At 47.1% G+C, this 7,281-nt stretch overlaps 1 protein-coding gene across 1 annotated transcript in view; it reads left to right on the top strand.

Annotated features, from left to right (window-relative positions):
• The first annotated feature begins 1,244 nt into the window (after positions 1–1,244).
• CNST (consortin, connexin sorting protein) overlaps positions 1,245–7,281 on the top strand; it is a 101,606-nt gene continuing 95,569 nt past the window's right edge. Inside the window, exon 1 of the mRNA XM_044291929.1 lies at positions 1,245–1,421. The gene's annotated coding sequence lies outside the window, so the exon portion shown is untranslated. The remainder of the gene's footprint in view (positions 1,422–7,281) is intronic.

Genomic DNA, 7,281 nt, shown 5'->3' with positions numbered 1-7,281 from the left:
TTAGGGTTGTACACATCTAACACACAGGCCACACGTGGTGCACAGCTCCACATCTAACGCACATCCCACAAATATAATACACTGCCCCCCCCCCAAATATGCTGCACATACATCCCCCAATATACTGTACCACACAGACAGCCCCCCATATACTTTGCAGACAGCCCCCATATACTTCACAGACAGCCCCCCCCCATATACTGCACAGACCTCCCTATATAATGCACAGACACCCCCCATATAATGCACAGACACCCCGCATATACTGCACAGACAGCAGCCCCATATACTGCACAGACCTCCCTATATAATGCACAGACACCCCCCCATATACTGCGCAGACAGACCCCCCAATATACTGCGCAGACAGACCCCAAAATATACTGCGCAGACAGACCCCAAAATATACTGCGCAGACAGACCCCCCAATATACTGCGCAGACAGCCCCCCCATATACTGCGCAGACGGCCCCCCATATACTGCGCAGACAGCCCCCCCATATACTTTGCAGACAGCCCCCCCATATACTGCGCAGACAGCTCCCCATTTAATGCGCAGACAGCCCCCCAAATATACTGTGCAGACAGACCCCAAATATACTGTGCAGACAGACCCCCTATATACTGCGCAGACAGCTCCCCATTTAATGCGCAGACAGCCCCCCAAATATACTGTGCAGACAGACCCCCTATATACTGCGCAGACAGCCCACCCATATACTGCGCAGACAGCCCCCCAAATATACTGTGCAGACAGACCCCTATATAATAGAACCTATATATAAGAGGACAATCAATCAAGAACCAATATGAGAATCCTGCAAAGTGCTTTTGGCATGGATATTCATAATTACCCTTGGCGCTTGCGCACTGGGATGTAATTTTTCCCTACCACCACATTACGCAGGCGCGTATATCGGGTGGCTTTTAATAAGTTAACCGCGCTTGCGCACTGACCCGTGATTTTTCCCTACCTCGGCTCCAGACGCAGGCGCAGTGTCCCGGTGTGCTGCTAAATTCAGTGGTGAGAGTTTCACTAGAGTGTCCTTTTGGGCATGCGCAGATGGTGAAAAGTAAGGCACGTCTCCCGACGTCATCACTGATGCGACAGGAAGTCAGAGGGTAGGGAAATCTCACGAGGTAGGGTATTATAACGCTACACACGTGTCACACATGTTTATCACGTCTCCAGTCACTGTACGTGCGCGTTCCATCTGCCACTACCCGGCATGCAGTGCGGGGGCTAATAGCTCAGCTCTCCTCCCTCTCCCTGGGGGTGACGTGGGCGCGGGTGTGTCACGTGATGCTTCGGTGGCGTTCTGGTCTGTTATCTCGGTTGCTAGTTGATACAGGACGGGCAGAAAACCCGGAGAGGTTCCGCTGATACCGGAGATGAGGGGCGGGTGACCGGTTCAGAAGCGGTAGGTGGCTGATGCTGTACACGGCGCGAAGGAGCATGATGAAGGAGGGGGGCAGGGAGGTCACTGCTCAGCTGGAATGGTGGCATTCGTCCACACCTGTGAACAGCATCCTGTGCTATGTACAGTTGTCAGGTGTCAGAATATTAGGACCAGCCATAGAGATGCAGTCCAGACGTACCAGTTACACTCTACATAGTCCAGGTCAGCTCTATGATATTGGCCAGTAGAATACACAGAATCAGCCATCCTCCTGTTTAACCCTTACCGCCCTGTGTACGGCCATTGCCCTTAGTGAAGCATTACCCAGCACCCACTGAAGCCAGTGGCTGTTCGTGTGATGTATGGGCACGAGGGCTCCTCCTGAGTAATATAGAGGGATTGCCCATAGAGCACCCCCTTGTTTGCATCGGCTATTGAAAAAGATGGGAGTGATCCACACCGGAGTGCGCTTGTCCTCTACCTGGAGTCAGAACTGAGGGTGACAGAGCTCTGTCTGTGCATAGGGCACTCAGGTTGGGTATTGATGCCCACATGCCATGTCTTCTGCTTGTAATGAGCCATCTATCTGCTCAGCTCCTGTAAATCTGCATACATGTTCAATATGTCAGGTTCCCTTTAGGTATTAAGGCATCTCTGCATTAAAGGGGTTGTCCACAGGATAGGTGTTAAAGGGATTCTGTCACCTCCCCTCAGCCAAAAAACGATTTAAAAGCAGCCATGCAGCACAGCTTACCTGGATTAAGCTGTGCTGTTTAATCTTGAAATCCGTCCAGCAGTTACTTTAAAAAACGACTTTGATCAATAAGGAAATGCGTCCTGAAGGTGCCCAGAGGGGCGTTTTTTTCTTCCTAGTGAGCCCAGTACCGCCCCTCTTTCAGTGCCCAGCCCGCCTTCCTTGTATTTTCTAACTGCCGCCCCCAGCCTGCCACAGCCTCTCCTGCCTCTCCTCCCCCTCCCTCACGCCGAACGAAGTCTCGCACAGGCGCAGTACCCACTGAGGGCTGCGCCTGTGCGATCATCAGGAGACTGAGGGCGGCAGCTTCATCTTCGTCACTGGGCATGCGCCGAGCCCAGTGACGTCCGATGCTCGCTCTTCCCTCAGTCAGCAGGGAAGAGAGAGCATCGGACGTCACTGGGCTCGGCGCATGCCCAGTGACGAAGATGAAGCTGCCGCCCTCAGTCTCCTGATGATCGCACAGGCGCAGCCCTCAGTGGGTACTGCGCCTGTGCGAGACTTCGTTCGGGGGGGAGGAGAGGCAGGAGAGGCTGTGGCAGGCTGGGGGCGGCAGTTAGAAAATACAAGGAAGGCGGGCTGGGCACTGAAAGAGGGGCGGTACTGGGCTCACTAGGAAGAAAAAAACGCCCCTCTGGGCACCTTCAGGACGCATTTCCTTATTGATCAAAGTCGTTTTTTAAAGTAACTGCTGGACGGATTTCAAGATTAAACAGCACAGCTTAATCCAGGTAAGCTGTGCTGCATGGCTGCTTTTAAATCGTTTTTTGGCTGAGGGGAGGTGACAGAATCCCTTTAAGTATGTTACTGCTGGAACCCCCACAGATTAGTGTACTGCTGCTCCATTCATCTCTATGGGACTGATGGAGATAGGTGAGCGCTGTGCTCTGTGACTCTTCAGCAGCCTCATTGATTTGGATAGAGCAGTGATGTGACCTCCATTCACTTGGGGTGTTTGGGGACCCTGTTCTCGTGATCGGTGGGGGTGGTCAGGTGATGGGAGAACCCTCTAATTTTCCCCATGTTTCCTCACAAGCAGTGGTATCTGGGGGACATGGTTCATTCATGTGATCGAGGTGTGTGCTTTCCTGCACGTATACTTAGAAGCCCTAATGTGAACAGAGCAATGAAAGGGCTCCTATCTGTATTCTCCAGCTATGGATGTGGTGGGACACATGAGTAGGGATGAGCGAACTTCTGTTTTCAAGTTCGGCGTACAAGGTTCGGGTTATCTAAGAATTCTGTTATGGATTCCGCTACCACGGACAATTACCTATGGTCCATAGTAGCGGAATCCAGAACGGAATTCTTAGATAACCGGAACCTTGTACGCTGAGCTTGAAAACAGAAGTTCGCTCGTCCCTACACGAGTGCTACCTCTATAATGCCCGGCAGGAATGCGTCAGTATATGACACGTGAGTGCGCAATTGTTTTATTTTTTTTAGACCACCTAAATGAGTCCAGTCCCAGTGATTGATCTCGCCACCCATAGGGCTCCACAGGGAGCAGAGATTTCAATAACTAAATTGATCCCATTTGTGCAAAGTCCTTGCAGTTAGACCCTACAGACCCATTCTATGTACCTGTGCTTGTTAACATAAGTGTATACATATATTATGGCTATTACATTGCTTGGCTGGCTTTGTTTTCAGAAACTAAACTTTGTAAGGGCACCTATTAAACGATATGGCGTCCGCCAGAGCTTAGATAATGGAATATGCTTCCAAGCCATGCATGCCATGCTAAATTGTATGGAAATGGAGTCTCTACAGCTTTTTAGACCAGGTTCGCATAAGTGCGTTCAATCGGGAAAATTCATTTTTTTGGCTCTGAGATGTCGGCTTCTCCTGGAACCCCTTACAGATCGGGAGGAGGTTCTGTGGCAGAGTTCAGGAAAACGCTGCGCTCAGTGAAGGAAGCAAAGCTATTATTGAGATTTTAAGAGGGCATGCAAATGATGGTAGTCGTACAAGGAGAACCTGTCTGGTGACAGATACTCTTTACCATCTAGTGTTTTTTTTTTGTTTTTTTTTTACTGGTTGACATTGCATGATACATTATTGCAGTTTGTGATAGAACTAGTTAAAGCTCTGAGTATGTACTGTCCTTCATATATGTTTAAGCCTCATTCACGCGTCACTGTTTAGTCAGTGATTGTGAGCCAAAACCAGGATCGGCGCCTCCACAGAGATAAGGAATGTTTAGAGCCACCTCCTGGGTTTTGCTCATAATCACTGACTAAACACTGGGGGAGATCTATCAAAATTGGTGTAAAGTAGAACTGATTTAGGTGCCCATAGCAACCAATCAGATTCCACTTATGTTCAGATGGAGCTCTGAAAGGTGGAATCTGATTAGTTGGTATGGGCAATTAAGCCAGTTTTAACCACCTCAGCTCACCTAGCTTAAACCCCCTTAATGACCAGACCACTTTTTACAATTCTGCACTACACTACTTTCACCGTTTATTGCTCGGTCATACAACTTACCACCCAAATGAATTTTTACCTCTTCTTCTCACTAATAGAGCTTTCATTTGGTGGTATTTCATTGCTGCCGACATTTTTTGTTATTAATCAAAATTTTGTGTGTCTTTTGTTTGTTTTTTGCAAAAAAAATGACATTTTTCACTTTCAGTTGTAAATTTTTTCAAATAAAACTACATTTCTATATAAATTTTTCTTTAAATTTATTGTTCTACATGTCTTTGATAAAAAAAATTCAATAGGTGTATATTTATTAGTTTGCGCAAAAGTTATAGCGTTTACAAACTATGGTACAAAAATGTGAATTTCCGCATTTTGAAGCAGCTCTGACTTTCTGAGCACCTGTCATGTTTCCTGAGGTTCTACAATGCCCAGACAGTAGAAACACCCCACAAACACCCCATTTTGGAAAGTAGACACCCTAAGGTATTCGCTGATGGGCATAGTGAGTTCATAGAACTTTTTATTTTGTCACAAGTTAGCGGAAAATGATTATTATTATTTTTTCATATTCCACTCATATTCCACTAACTTGTGACAAAAAATAAAAACTTCCATGAACTCACTATGCCCATCACAAAATACCTTGGGGTGTCTTCTTTCCAAAATGGGGTCACTTGTGGGGTAGTTATACTGCCTTGGCATTTTAGGGGCCTTAATGCGTGAGAAGTAGTTTGAAATCAAACAAAGTTGTCATTTTAGAGAGATATTTCTCTCACCCAGCATGGGTATATGTAAAAAGCCCCAAAACAGATTGCCCAACTTCTCCTGAGTACGGCAATACCACATGTGACACTTTTTTGCAGCCCATGTGGGCAAAGGTGCACAAATTCCTTTTAGGAGGGCATTTTTTGACATTTGGATTCCAGACTTCTCACGCTTTAGGGCCCCTAAAATGCCAGGGCAGTATAAATACCCCACATGTGACCCCATTTTGGAGAGAAGACACCCTAAGGTATTTCATGATGGGCATAGTGAGTTCATGGAAGTTTTTATTTTTTGTCACAAGTTAGTGGAATATGAGACTTTGTAAGAAAAAAACAAAACATAATTTTCCGCTAACTGTGACAAAAAATAAAAACTTCTATCAACTCACTATGCCCATCAGTGAATACCTTAGGGCAGTGATGGCGAACCTATGGCACGGGTGCCAGAGGCGGCACTCGGAGCCCTCTATGTGGGCACCCGCACCCTGAAAAAAGTCTATGGTGTACCAATATGCCTTAGACCAGGCATGCTCAACCTGCAGCCCTCCAGCTGTTGCAAAACTACAACTCCCATAATTCTCTGACAGCCTACAGCTATCATCCTACAGACGGGCATAGTGGGAGTTGTAGTTTTATAACAGCTGGAGGGCCACAGGTTGAGCACACCTGCCTTAGACTTCTCATGCAATTCATTCAGCGCAGGACGCACTATGAACAGCACATAGTTCACTGAATGTAGGCAGGCTATTATAGCTAAATAATAAAGTACATGGAAGATACTATACTGGATGGTAGTATTCAGGGTAAATTTCTGTGTTGGCACTTTGTGATAAATGGGTTTTGGGTTGCAGTTTGGGCACTCGGTCTCTAAAAGGTTCGCCATCACTGCCTTAGGGTTTCTTCTTTCCAAAATGGGGTCATTTGTGGGGTGTTTGTACTGCCCTGGCATTTGAGGGTCTCCGCAATCATTACATGTATGGCCAGCATTAGGAGTTTCTGCTATTCTCCTTATATTGAGCATACGGGTAATGAGATATATATGTATGCCTCACCATGTAATCCGACAGCGTCAGCCCCACTCTGCTGCCCTTGAAGCGGATCCTGCGCAACCTGTGGTCTAGCAACACTGGGCCGGGTACACCTGGTGGTATCGGGGACCTCAACCTCATCATCCGAACTTTGGGTCAGACTGCCACTGCTTTCTACAGGTTCGTATTCTGACCCGCTGGATTCGTCAGATGAGGGTTCCCATTCCTCATCTGACTGGGTCAGAAGCCTGTAGGCCTCTTCAGAAGAATACCCCTTATTTGCCATTTGGTCAACTAAATTGAGGGGGTATTCCCTGAGACTACCCAAGAAAAAAAGCAAGCGTGTCTTACAAATGGGAGGCTAGCAAAGTATGTAAGCCGCTGCGATTGATAAAAAATATCAAAACTGATTTTTTATTTTATTTTTATCAGTGACTGCGGTAGGCTGGGCGCTCACCGACGCTAACTACCTAACAAAGGGGCCTAAACTATCCTAAAACCTAACCTTCAATACTAGTGGAAAAAAAAGTGACAGGGGTGATCAAGGGGTTAATTGGGGTGATGGGGGGGGTTATCTGGGGCTAAGTGTAGTGTTTGCTGTGTACTTACAGTAATGTGTGCTCCTCTGCTGGGACCAACCAACGAAAAGGACCAGCAGAGGAGCACACAAGCCATTTAAAGGGTTTCTACCACCAGAAATACTGTTATGTAGCTGACTGACATTAGCGATTCGCTAATGTCAGCACTACATAACAGTATGTTTCTAACAGTAGTTCCTGCATCCGGTTTTGTTAAAAACGTACTTTTATAGATATGCATTTCAGCCGCCCATCGCGTCCCTCCAGCTCGCCCCGCTCCTGTTGATTGACGTGAAACTTCTCAGTATCGAGTACCAATTCCCGCGC

Source organism: Bufo gargarizans, chromosome 4 (assembly GCF_014858855.1).
Source record: "Bufo gargarizans isolate SCDJY-AF-19 chromosome 4, ASM1485885v1, whole genome shotgun sequence".
Classification (NCBI taxonomy): domain Eukaryota; kingdom Metazoa; phylum Chordata; class Amphibia; order Anura; family Bufonidae; genus Bufo; species Bufo gargarizans.
The sequence above is the reverse complement of the archived record's forward strand: the minus strand, read 5'-3'. Positions and strand labels throughout refer to the sequence as shown.